The 14378-nt window shown below is 33.0% G+C and overlaps 1 long non-coding RNA gene across 1 annotated transcript; it reads left to right on the top strand.

The window, feature by feature from the left end:
• The first annotated feature begins 722 nt into the window (after nt 1-722).
• Nucleotides 723-10976, top strand: LOC145168823 (uncharacterized). Its single transcript, XR_013742126.1, has 5 exons — nt 723-1132; nt 10324-10461; nt 10548-10639; nt 10726-10738; nt 10859-10976. It is a non-coding gene; the product is annotated as an uncharacterized LOC145168823 (long non-coding RNA).
• Nucleotides 10977-14378: the final 3402 nt, after the last annotated feature.

Genomic DNA, 14378 nt, shown 5'->3' with positions numbered 1-14378 from the left:
AAATATTTTGTAAATAGTTAAAAGTGATAAATTGTAGTGATAAATGCAAAAACTAAATTGTAATCTCAATGTAACTAAACTATTTCCTAAATATATTTTTATAATCGTTAAAAGTTTTCAAATAAGTAGTTTAAAATAACTTACAATAACAATAGTTAAGAATAACTCTATATAAATGATTATATTGTTATCTTTAAAATCAAAAAATAATGTTTGATGTTGTAAATAATTATAATGATAGAAAGTAAAACATTAAGCAAATAAATTTTAAAAAATTAATTAACAATAACAGCAACTATAAATAACATTAAACCATATATTATATTTAATTTTATTCATGTGTAACTCGCGGATGGAAGTCATTTAAACGATTGAGATTATGCAGTTATAATAGATCTATATATTATCATATAATTCAAAATAATCAATATATTATATCAATTTAGTATACGACTTATTATATCAAATTTAACTACAACGTTATTGCTATATTTAAAAAAACATATATTTGTAAAAACTTCAACTATATAGGTGTTTCTGCGCAACGCACGGGCGTTCGCCTAATTATTATTATATATGAAAACGTTGTTTTCCTCCTTCCTTTAAATTCAAATTTACATGGTTCAATACAAGACACGTAATCTAACTACAAAACGTCGCAACTGATGATATATTATCTTTTTCAAATCTCCCAATGTTTGCCAATATCCATACAACGTTTCACGATGTAAATTGAAACCATAAATCCATTCCCGTCACAACCCTATTTGAAACGGCACATCGATTTCCTTCCCCTGTAACCATTCACGATTCGATTCCCCACAATAGTACCACCCACATCATCCACAAAGAAATAAGATTAATTGCCGTCCAAAAATTCCCAAATCTTTACTATATCTCATCCCTCGCGATGAAAGCATGTAAAATTATCGTATATGGCAGTATTCGTCCCTTCTCTTCCTGTTAATCTTTCCAACCCCAAACATTTAAGATTGCGTTAGTCGATCCTCTGTACAAAAAATAACAAGTTTCTTCAATCAATTGCATTCCATCTCGGATTCATACTACGCTTCTTTTACATCTTCTTCTTCTTCCGGATGAGCAACGCGCAATCCATCATCTGTACAAAAAGGTAACGACTTTCTTCAATCCACTACTTTCCATGTCGGATTCATACTACAATCTTTTCCATCTTCTTCTTCGGTTCTTCCGAATGAGCATGTGTAACCCCGTAATTTAATAGGAACCAGTGTCTTCCACATAACGAACCAATCAATTAGGGTTTCATTGTGATTTTGTCAAATATTATGCCCACGAACCGGTAACCATCGATTTCCCTTTTATTTTTCCTAAGTTGGGTGTTAAAAATAATGATAATTTTGCATGACTCCGATTTATGACCAAACCATCATCTCTATAACAATTTAATGGTTTGTTATGTTCAATTTGTTTGGTTTGTTACGACAGTTTTATTGGTTTGTTATCGGTTAAGTTCATTTTATTGGTTTGTTATCGGTTAAATTCATTCATAATCCAAATTTAAATAGTCACTAAAAACCATTTATGTGAACTACATAGAAATCATGCAAGCCGTTATCATAAATAATATTGGTTTCATCACGCTTTTGCAAATATATTGTTGCTTTTTTCTTGAATGCAACAACTGACTGTTTTAGATGAGTTTTAACACAACAATTTCAAGCCTAATCAACAATACATAGGTTGTGGGTTTTTATTGATTACAATTTCCTTCCCCTGTATAATTTCTAGCCTTTTGCATATTGTTAACAAAAAATCAGATTAAGGTTATTTTGAAAGATATAATTTTGGTGTTTGGGATTTTCATTGTTGATGTTGTGAAATTAATTAGATATTTAATTTTTTAAACTCACATATATTGCGAAGTACACAAGCATATATTACCCATTTGTTTCCTTGTGGGGAATTCTAATAATTGATGTTAAATTGTCTAATTTTTCATTGACCAGATGTTGAATGTGCTTACAAGCAATATAAATGAAAATGGTAGGCAACGACCATACTATGACATCAGCCAGGTTCTTCTTTCCTAATTAATCTAACATGATAGGTAAATAAAATTTTCAACTGTAACTGTAAATTTAAATACACACTTGCAAATAAATTGACAAACCAGTAAATGCAAACAAATTGAATATCATGACAATATTACAACAAGCATCAAATAATTACACAAAATATTTACATGTTGCTGGTTGTTCCATTATAAATAAAAAAGAATATAGAAGATTAACTATTATAAATTGGAAGAAAAAACAAGCAATGTATAATGACATAATAGACAAGTTAGATATGATTCATAATACATTTGACTATAAGCAACACTATAGAAAAGAAGCAATTAAAAAATGGAGACAAAAAAAACAAAGAATATTTGTAATTCAAATCTCCAATTCAGTTGCAAAAAAAGACGATTAAATGATGCCACAAGAGAAAACTCAACCAACTCAAATGAAATTATAATTGGTGAAAAAGGGACAGCTAACAAAAGAAAAGTTACAGTTGTTGGTCAATCATTTGCAATGTCAAATGACTTGGGCAATCAGATGAACAATAGAAAAGGAAAGACACTATTAAAGCAAGTTATTTTATATGTTGATGTTCTTCCTGAAGTTACATGTTGTTCATATTGTAATGCTATGAAGTTTTATTCAGAAACATCAAATTTTTGTTGTTCAGAAGGGTGTATTATTTCATCCAATAATGAACTCCCACTTGTCATGCGTAATTTGTTAACATCTACATCTGAAGAAGCAAAATCTTTTAGAACATATATTAGAACATACAATAATCATTTTGCCTTCACTTCATTTGGTGTTAAAGCAGACAAGAACTTAACAAGAAGAAATAAAGGTATTTACACTTTTAGAGTCCAAGGTCAAGTGTATCATTTTGTGAATGATTTACATCCTAATGAGAAAAATGCAAAAAACCTTCAATTGTACTTTCACGATATAGAAAACGAAATAGAAAATCGATTAACAACTTCCCCTCGATTATCCAAAGACTTAATTGCAACATACATAACTTATCTACATCATAATCCATATGCACGCTTTTTCCGAAATTTAAGTGACATACCATGTTTAGATGAATATAAGATTATTCTTAAGACTATCCCTACACAAGATCAACGCGTGTATAACAAGCCTGAAGTTGCACAAGTTGCAGCACTTTGGGTTGAAGGCCAAGAAAACGGAGAACATGGTAAAAGAAATATTGAAGTTAGAACACAAAGTAATGAGCCCAAGAGTGTTGAGTATTATTACGGTTGTTATGATCCATTACAGTACCCACTAATGTTTCCATTTAGAGAACTTGGTTGGCATCAACATATTCCCAAAAAAAGTCCCAGTGAACAAAGAAACAATGACATAGTTACAAGTTCTGCAGAAAGCCTTATCTCCCCTATGGGAATCACAAATGTCAATGATTTGTTAAATATGGAAGCGTCAGGTAAATAAATACAATTTCAATCTTATTTTTCCTTACATCGAACAAACTAATTGATTTTTCTTAATAGTGATGGCAAGAAGTTCTGAAAATTCGAAATATGTCTCGGTTAGAGAATATTATGCCTACAAACTTCAAATATGTAAACATGATAGATCTTGCTTATTGCTTTTTGGTCGACTATTACAACAATATATAGTTGATAGTTACATGAAATTAGAAACACAAAGATTATCTTTCTATAGAACACAACAACAAGAGTTACGACAAAAGTTCCTTCAAGGCGTTGTCGATGCACTAGCAAGTGGAGAACCTAATGCCTCAGCTATTGGTCGACGTGTTGTTTTGCCAACCAGTTTTATTGGTGGTCCAAGGAATATGAGAGGAAAATACATAGATGCTATGGCATTAGTGCAAAAGTTTGGAAAGCCTGACATTTTTCTTACATTAACTTGCAACCCTAATTGGCCAGAAATAAAACAACACATGATGAGTCAAGAGGAAACACAAAATAGGGCTGATTTAATTGCAAGAGTTTTCCATGAAAAACTTGAGCAAGTTAAAAAGAAATTTTGAAAAATGAAATATTTGGTGAAGTTCTCGCATACACTTATGTTGTAGAGTTCCAAAAAAGAGGTCTTCCACATGCACATTTTTTACTCATACTTTCACCTAATTATAAGATGTATCATGTTGAAGAATATGATGAGATAGTTTCAGCTGAAATACCCGATGAAAAGTCAAATCCTCATCTATTTAGGATGGTGATGAAGCACATGATCCACAGTCCATGTGGTGATCTTAACCCACATAATGCTTTTGGAAAAATTTATATCAAAAATATTTTTGTTGTGAGACAACCCAAACTAATGATGCATACCCTACTTATAGAAGACGTGATAATGGAGTTAAGGTTATGGTTAGAGGAGCTGAACTGATGGGTTGTTCCATACAATCCATTTTTGCTATGTAAGTTTGATTGCCATGTTAATTTAGAAATATGCTCAACGATAAAAGCTGTGAAATACATATATAAATATATATGCAAAGGGTGTGATAAAATAAGTTTCGCAATTTCATCAAATGATCATCATGATACCATAAACGAAATTGATCAATTACAAGCAGGTAGGTGGAATTCACCACCTGAGGCAGCTTGGAGAATTTTAGATTTTCATTAGGTGATATCAAACCAACAGTTATTCATTTGCCTCTTCATTTAGAAGATTATCAACCAATAACCTTTAAAAAGAAAGAGCAATTGACCAGTATTGTAGCCAATTTGTCACACCCCCAAACCGGAACGACAGAAACATTCGGGGGCGGAGGACGTCATGTTTAGTATCACAAGACATGCATCATAGTAATCAAAGTAATAAACAGCCATTTCATTAGAAAGAAAGTGTTTAAAAAATATGTGTTTCACATAAGATAGATTGCACAAGTAAATGACAAAACAAGACATGAAGCTACTATGCTCCATCTTCTGAATCCCAGCAGTTGTACCTGTCTACTAGTTACCTGAGAATACAAGTTATTTTGAAAGAGTAGATCAGCATTTAAGCTGGTGAGTTCATAAGTATTTAAGTGATGTATTAGTAAGTTGAAAGCTCTTTTAGAAAAGTTCGCCTGTTCCTCAGAAGATCCTATACCTTCTGATGAGATGAAAGATAAGTATAAATAGTTCTACAATCCTTTCTATGAGTACTAAATGAATATAAGTTATGTAGAATACACATCAAACAAACAATCGACTGTGTGAATATGCCCTAAACCCACAACCAAGCAAGGAACAGGGAATGAGGCGGAAGTCACACATCTCATTGTTTGTTAGATCTTCATTGTATATAACTCTGGTGCATTCATTTGGTACTCACGGAGTTAACTGTAATAGTTCCTTTAGTAAAAATGTTAACCACAATAGTTCCTTCTATAATCACTTAGTTTACACTAGTTATATATGATCTAATATCGAACAGATAGTTAACTGTGTGAATCTGCCCTAAGCCCACAACCAAACAAGGAACAGGAAGTAAGGCGGAAAGCACACATCTAACTATTTGTCGGATATTACGTATATATAACCCTGATGGGTAAACAAAGGTATTATATAATTAACAAATTAAGTTCCTTTAAGTTGTATTGGTTTAATAAAATGGATTAAACCTTTTAAGTTTCTAGTTTAGTTTACTCAATGTTCTATCTGAGAGTATGTTTTTGTACTAGAAAACGATGTATTGAATTTATATACTACGACCTGACCTATACCTGGTACTCCTTATGATTACTTGGTGTATACGAAATATATATATAGTCAAGATCAAATAGATAGTAGATTGGGTGCATCTGCTCTAAACCCACAACCAAACAAGGAACATGGAATGAAGCGGAAAGCACACATTCTACTATCTGCTGGACTCAATTAATATATATCATTGATGTATCTACCGAGAAATCATAAAGTTATCATTATAAGTCACCTTCTAACTGAATGTTTATGTTACACATTTTACTTACGTTTAATGTTTTTCCTGTATCATACATCGTGTTTGCTAACCCTGGTATGTTGTATTTGTACCTTTGTTATTGAAACCCGGTATGACGTTGTACCTCGTGTTTGCTAACCCTGGTACGTTGTATTTGTACCGTTGTTTGTGCAAACCCGGAATGATATGTTATTACTTCGTGTTTGTTAACTTGAATTTTACATATATTTATGTGTTTCTTGTATCATACTTCGTGTTTGCTAACCTTGGTACGTGGTATTCGTACCTTTGTTATTGAAACACGGTATGATGTAAGTGTCATTCTTCAAGTTTGCTAACCCTGGTACGTTGTATTTGTACCTTTGTTATTGAAACCCGGTATGACGTTGTACCTCGTGTTTGCTAATCCATGTACGTGGTATTCGTACTTTGGTTTATGCAAATACGGTATTCCTGATTAATTTCATGATTTGTTCTTCTGTTATAGTTATAGTATGTTCCTTCTGTTATAGTTATAACATGTTCCTTCTGTTACAGTTATAGTATGTTTCTTCTGTTATAGTTATAGTATGTTCCTTCCTGAGTATGTTCCTTCTGTTATAGTTATAGTATGTTCCTTCTATTATAGTTATAGTATGTTCTAGTATCTAGTATGAACTGAACCTCTAAACCATACCTATTATAGCTTACTAGTATGTTTACTTGAACTGTTACTGACTTGAATAAAAGTCTCATTTATCTATTAAGTTATGATTGTACTTTTAAAAACGGAGTTTTATAAACTATAAAGTAACATAACTTAAAAGAGTTTTTGAATTGTTTTGATTACTCCTGAAACATAAGCAGTCCTTTAAAATGATGTTTATAACAAAACGTTTACACAATTATCATTGTATTCAACTTGTATTCCCCCCTTAAAAGCATTTAAAACAATTTAAAAGATTGATTGTAGGGGTATGAACTCACCTTATGTGGGTGATTCAATTGCAGCTACTTGTAAGGATGAGAAGTTCCACGAATGAAGTCTTGAGACACAAACGAATCCTAAATGACATATAATGGCATATATTGGTATGAATATAGTGTTTATAAGCAACTACATGCAAGGAAACACCTTTAGGGACTAGGAAACACTTGGACCAAGTGTTAGAATCACATGTGATTCATCTAAGGGGAGTTTACGGCCACTAAATGGAGTGTGCGGCCATGGAGTGTACGGCCGTACACTCATGGTAAGAAGTGCACAAAAGTGTGTTCAAATGATAGGGAAACTTGTGGGACTATTGCTCACCAAGTATTGAAGCTAGATTTGCATTTTGGAGGCCCTTTTTGGGGTGTTTTGAGGTGTGTACGGCCACACCAAGAGTGTACGGTCGTACACTCTCCAAGATGGATGTATTTTTGGGTCTTAAATAAAAGGGGTTCAAGGTTTCAAGAGTTCTAATGGGTAACTAGCACCTTGCAAGAGTTTAAAGCCCTAAATCATGGACTTAACAAGGGTGTACGACCATAGTTAGAGTGTACGGCCGTACACTCTTGATGTTCTTGAGTTCTGGACGATTTTAAGGTGTTAAACAAGTGTTTCTAACATGTATTAAGCATAGGGAAATAGTACTTACACTATGGAGGCTCAAAAGGGTGTTCACAACCACTAAGAACAAGTGTGTGTTCTTGGTGTTCTTGGTGAAAGATGAAGATCTTGAAGATCTATCCAAAAAGATGATTTCCATGGATAAGGATGATACATGATTAAGAAGGATATCAACACATGGATGTAAGAATCACTTACGTTTTTGAAGATTTAGGATGAAGAACTCTATGATACTTGAGAGAAAATCCGATTTCTTGAGTGAGGAGTGTGAGAAATGACTGGAAATGAAGAAATACTCTATATATGTGGGTGGTGTACGGTCATGATGGGTGTATGGCCATACACCCATGTGTACGGTCGTACACTCCCTTGGATGGAGTGTTCGGCTCGATTTAAACGCGGAAAACTTTAGCAACTCAATCCTATACCCAATGCTTGAATGTACTGAGCTTAGAACCCTTAAACAGACTCTAAACAATGCTAATTGATAGCAGAAACAGGTCTGACTCACGGTTGAATTGAATGGCTGGACTTACGAGGCAAAAATTTTCGAGTTGTCACACAATTCATCTAAAAGAAAAACTATGCTAACTGAGTTTTTTGTTCAAAACAAAACAGATAAATATGCACAACATCTGAATTTGACATATGTAGAATTTCCCAATCATTTTGTATGGAAGTCAAATAAGAGGATTTGGTCAACTAGACAAACAGAAAATTCAATAGGACGCATAGTGGTTGCTCATCCAAGTGAAGTCGAGAGATATTATCTACGGATATTTTTATCCAAAATTAGATGTCCAAAGTCGTATGATTATCTTAAGGTTTGTAGAGGATTAAAAGTTGCTACCTTTCGAGAATCTGCAGTACTACATGGTTATCTAATTGATGATAATAGCCAAAAAATTATGCTTAGAAGAAGCATCAATTTACCAAATGCCTTATGAATTGCGACGACTTTTTACAAGCTTACTTGTATACACAAACCCATGCAATCCTCGTCAGTTGTGGCTATCTTTTGAATATGCCATGTTGGAAGATTTTCAACACTACAACGATTATTCAAAAAAAGAAGCAAAACGAAGCGCATTTAAGCAAATTAACACCTTTATACAATCAATGGGAAAGCAAATTCATGAATTTGATATATTGCCAGATGATTTATCATATGCTGATTTAGATGATGAAACAAAGGAAATAACAAGAGAAAAAAAATATTATTGTATCGAATGATGATCTAATATCAATACATAATCTTAACAAAAAACAAAAAATTGCATTTGATACAATAATTGAAAAAGTAAAAGCCAAAAAAAAGTGGAGCATTTTTCATTGACGGTCCAGGTGGTACAGGGAAAACTTTCCTATATAGAGCATTACTTGCAGAGATCAGATCAGAAGGGCATATTGCATTAGCGACCGCAACATCAGACATTGCTGCATCATTACTTCCAGGGGGTAGAACAGCTCATTCAAGATTTAAAATTCAATTAGATTTAACTGACGGGTCAAATTGCAGGATTAGTAAGCAATGTTCTTTGGGTATATTAATTAAAACCTGTAAACTGATTATTTGGGATGAAGCTCCCATGCCAAAACGATCCGCATTAGAAGCATTAGATGATTTGCTACAAGATGTTATGGATTCAAGAGAAATTTTTGGTGGGAAAGTAGTTGTACTTTGTGGTGATTTTAGACAAACGTTGCCTGTTGTTCGAAATGGTAACAAATCAAATACAATTGCTTCCTGTTTTGACTAACTCTCATCTATGGCAATCACTTTGTCTACTACAACTAGATGAAAACATGAGGTCCTTACTAGATCCGATGTTTACAAAATTTCTCCTAAGATTAGGTGATGGAAAAGAAATCTCAGACGATAATGATTTTGTTACTCTTCCTAAACAAATACTCATTGAAAATAATGCTAATGCAAATCAGTTAAATGTTCTTATAGACTATGTTTACCCAAATATATTTACGAGTTCAACCAATGTCCAATCAACTTTAAACCGAGCTATATTGACAACAAAAAACACTTTTGTACATGAGATCAATGATATTTTAATACACAAATTCCCAGGTAAAGAAACAGAGTATATTAGTTTTGATGAAACACTTGATCCAAACGACCAAGCTCATTATGAAGACCTTCTTCACTCTTTGACACCAAATGGTATGCCACCACATCGACTAATTTTGAAGCAAAATGCACCTATTATATTATTAAGAAACATGAATCCTACAGAAGGATTATGTAATGGTACAAGACTCTTTTGCAAAGATTTTGGTAGGAATGTCATTCGTGCAGAAATAGCAATTGGAGATTTTGCTGGGAAACAAGTATTTATTCATAGAATACCTTTACAACCACCTACAGGTGAAGAATACACAGTTCCATTCAAAAGAATGCAGTTTCCAATTAAACTATGCTTTGCAATGACAATTAACAAAGCACAAGGCCAAACACTAGACTATGTAGGTGTATATCTGAATGAACATGTTTTTTCCCATGGGCAATTGTATGTTGCCCTATCACGAGCTAGAACAATTTAAAATGTAAAAGTTAATATCTGTGAATCGCAACATTGTACTGATACCCATAAAACTAAAAATATTGTATATCAGGAAGTCTTACAACATGCCAACCAAATGTATGTTCCTACATCCAAAAATCAAGTTACAATTTTTGTAATAGTTACAATTTATAACAAACAATAGGCTATTAATGAAAATTTGAGTTCAATTTTGCAGGTCAATTATCACACCAAAACTTCAGGAAGTTACAGAATAATAAGAAGCCACACATGCAATTTTTACAACACTGATGGTCAAACTTCAGTTCAAACCCAATTTATCTCCCTTGTTGGAAATCCATGAACCATAAAGAAGGTTTGTTATTATTTTACAAGTATTTATATTATGGAAGGTTAATGTAACATCAGTGTACTAATTCAGCAACTTTTGTACATATTCAGGATAGTGAATTGTAAAAAATTGCAGGGGCATGCATGTATCAACAGAAGTGGTATAGAGCTTCCTCTCAAAGGGAATTGTCACAACCACACAGGTATCAACTAAGTAAGGTCTAGAATAGAGTTACTAATTACATTACATTTCATCCAACCTTAAATACCTTGCTTTAATTTTATACAGGGTACAAATGAAGGTGATTTTTACAGTAAATGACTTGTGTCGTGCCTGTTTCACCTTCTTATTTGCACAATCAATTCTGCACTTAAAAAAGGTTTTTCAATCCGTTTTTACTAATTCATATGATTATTTATAGGGATTAAACAGTGTTATAGATGGTGTTGCTATTGGAGTTGCAGTTGAATTGGCAACAAATCTAAGCCGTCACATGGTTACAGTGCATCAACAACCTGACATTTATATCATTTTTTGTTTCAAGGAATTTACATTTATTGTAAAAAAATTATGTTAATTAGGTAAGAAAGAAAATGGTAAAAGGAATTTACTTCATATAAGTATTTTTCTTATCATTTTATACTGTTTTTCTGGATCGCACATGTATGGTGTGAGAAAAGACTCAAGCATATATCAGGTTTACTTGTATTAAAAAACATTTCATTTCTTTAGTCTACACTATCAAAATAAGGTTAATAACAGGCATAGTCACTTTAGTTGTCAAAATAGTTTTTTGCTTATCCGTAAGAAGACATTTAAGTTCACCAAAATAAAAGATAAACATTTTTTTTTCATTACGATCATATGACGACTTGATGATTGTTTTTCCAATTTGTAGGGAAAGGAATGCTAAAATCACAATAATAGCCATGAACATTTTTAAGGACTTTTGGAGTGAAACAAATACACACAATGGAACAGGATTCTTCAATGAACAATCGGGAATATGACACAACTATCTCATCATTGATGGTATACGAATTCAGGGATATACCTAACAACATAATTAAAAATTTCAACTGAAATTAATGGAAGTTTGTATATTTCCCTTTTTTTGGCGAGACACACATAACTACAGAAATTATAGACAACTGACTTTATTTATAAAGTTTATGTAGTACTGATTTCTTTTTTATTTGTTGGGAAAACTTAATTTCATTGAAAAAATTTACAAAGTAAATTAACTTTTCATTAATGTTTAATGTTTTTGCAAGTTATTAAGGCGCACAAATTATGTGTTACAATCCTTTATAACCAAAGCCCACAAAAAGGATTTACATAACCTAACTGAAAATATAAATTATCGCAATTAAATACTACATACCTTATAAACTATTATTATATAAAATAAGATTATACCACAACTCCTTTCATATATAATTTTTATAAAATGCAATAATATAATAACATAATAGATTTTTAAATATATATGTCACTAACAGTAAATTTACTTAAAAAAATACTTTAATAAAATAATACATTTTTATAAAATGCAATAATATAATACCACAATAAATTGTTAGTTTTCCTTTCTTAATCAATATAAACTACAAAATTACCAAAGTACCATCATCTGAAAAAATGAAAAAAAAAAACCCCAATTACCTTGTACAGTAAGTCACTAGGAATAAATTTACTTAATAACCATTATTAATATGTCAGATGAGATGATTACAGCCGGGACCCAACACCACCAGACAGAGATTTAGTAACTCACAAGCCGGCTTTCCAGAAACTTCTTGTAACTGCTATACGGTTATTAAGGCGTCTATAATCTGTTTTCCTGGATAACCTACTCACAAACACAAAGGCGTATCAAGGAAAGACTTCCCGCTTCCACATACAATTCGTAAGATCTTCCTTGTCATCACTTTTAAACAATTCTCCAGAATTTTAGAACTTAATTTATTATCTTCCATATACATAACAAATTTTAAGTTAGAGACCACGCGAAAAATTTCCAATTGTCGACCAACATTCATGTCACTCGATTACCTTCAGACATTACAGAATAACAATATTGGTATGATCATTTCGTGTTCATACAGGAATCCTATTCTTCTAATTAATTTATTTATAAATATTGATCAAATTCATCTATTCCCTATAAATGATATGCAAATGGTATCGGTAACTGATTTCCGTCTTTCCCTCTCACACGCCATGCAGTTGGTATTCTTCTGTTATTCTGTATAAACTCAAAATATATAAACGATACCAACAAATTTCTAATAACAATCCAGTAATATTACTAATTCTGCAAAATTGATAATCTATATATAAATATCCATTTACATGTCCTTCCCTAACTATTTATGATTTGTTAACAAATGCATGTACAAAACTAACATCAACCATGTAGACACTAGGGTGTGCGCGGTGCGGTTTGGTGTGGTTTAGAGTCAAAACCGCAAACCGCACCGCATATGCGGTTTGAATATTTTAGAAACCGCAAACCGCACCACAGATGTTCAAAACTGTGTTATGCGGTGCGGTTTGATGTGGGCGGTTTATGCGGTTTGGTTGCGATTTAATGAGTTGTTCAACATTAAATCTATCAAAAAACCAAAAAATTGACCCAGTTATAAAAATTGATTGCTTTCATTTTATAAAAACAAATACAATTTTCAAGTTAAATCGTTTTTAATAAATTGTGATTCATGCTACTATAGTTTTGTAAGTGTCATTGTTATTGCTTTATAATGTCGTTATAGTTGCTATATTCTTGTAAACCGTGGGATCTTCATCTAATAGTGATTTAATGTTACGTTATAGATATTTGGTTATTGTAAGAAATATATTTAAATACATCGTTTCTAAATCGTGATTTGAAATTATAACAAAGTAAAGAAAAAAAAGTATATATATAACATGCGGTGCGGTGCGGTTTGAACCGCGGTTTTATAAATACAAACCGCAAACCACACCGCATAGTGCGGTTTGATAAAATGATGAACCGCAAACCGCACCACGAAATTCTAAACCGCATTATGCGGTGCGGTGCGGGCGGTTTGTGCGGTTTTTTGCACACCCCTAGTAAACACCAAAACCCTTGTACGTTTTCAGATGACAAATTAGCACAACCACGACAAGATGGAGAGGGAACTATCAAACATATTGGATATTACTCCAACCCTGAACAAAAAATGGATTGTCATCATTCAGGTTTTAGAGTGTGGGGATACAAAACAGAGCAGATCCTAAAATTACTACAGAAGACTGATGCACTACAAGAAATCTTGGCATTACCGGCGACCCCTTTAGCGGCGACACTGGGCAATAGCGGCGACATGTAATTGCGCGTTACTAGTATTAGCGGCGACACGTCAATAGCGGCGACGAGCACCCTTTAGCGGCGACCAGAAGCGTATTAGCGACGAAGCATTACCGGCGATGCATTTGCAGCGACACGTCGCCGCTAAAGGTATTAGCGGCGACAACCCTAACCTTTAGCGACGACAGACGTCGCCGCTGTTGCCCAGTCTTCTTGTAGTGATGTTTACTGATACCCGGGTAAAAGAACATTACATTGCACCGTTTGTTAACAGTATATTATGTTAATTCATGTGTACATCTAACAGGGTACTAAGGTATCAGCCTTAATCATTAGTGACTATCTCGAATTTTTTAAAAACACATTCCAAGTATACAAACACTATCACATTTCAAATGCAAAGTTGCTACCAACAGAACCAATATATCGATTAGGTCCATACGAGCATTCCTCGTCACTCACCAAAAAAACCCTCGTTGAACCAGAGCCAGAGCTAACCTCTCCAACACTCCCATGCCTATTCAACTTTACCCCTTTCAGTGAGATGTTTAAGTACGCAGATGCAAAAAACAACCAAAGTGAGAAAAAATTAACATATTTGGCTATT

This window comes from Lactuca virosa, chromosome 4, assembly GCF_052849685.1.
Source record: "Lactuca virosa cultivar CGN04683 chromosome 4, Lactuca_virosa_CGN04683_v6, whole genome shotgun sequence".
NCBI classification, from domain to species: domain Eukaryota; kingdom Viridiplantae; phylum Streptophyta; class Magnoliopsida; order Asterales; family Asteraceae; genus Lactuca; species Lactuca virosa.
This window is presented reverse-complemented; position numbering and strand designations above follow the sequence as displayed.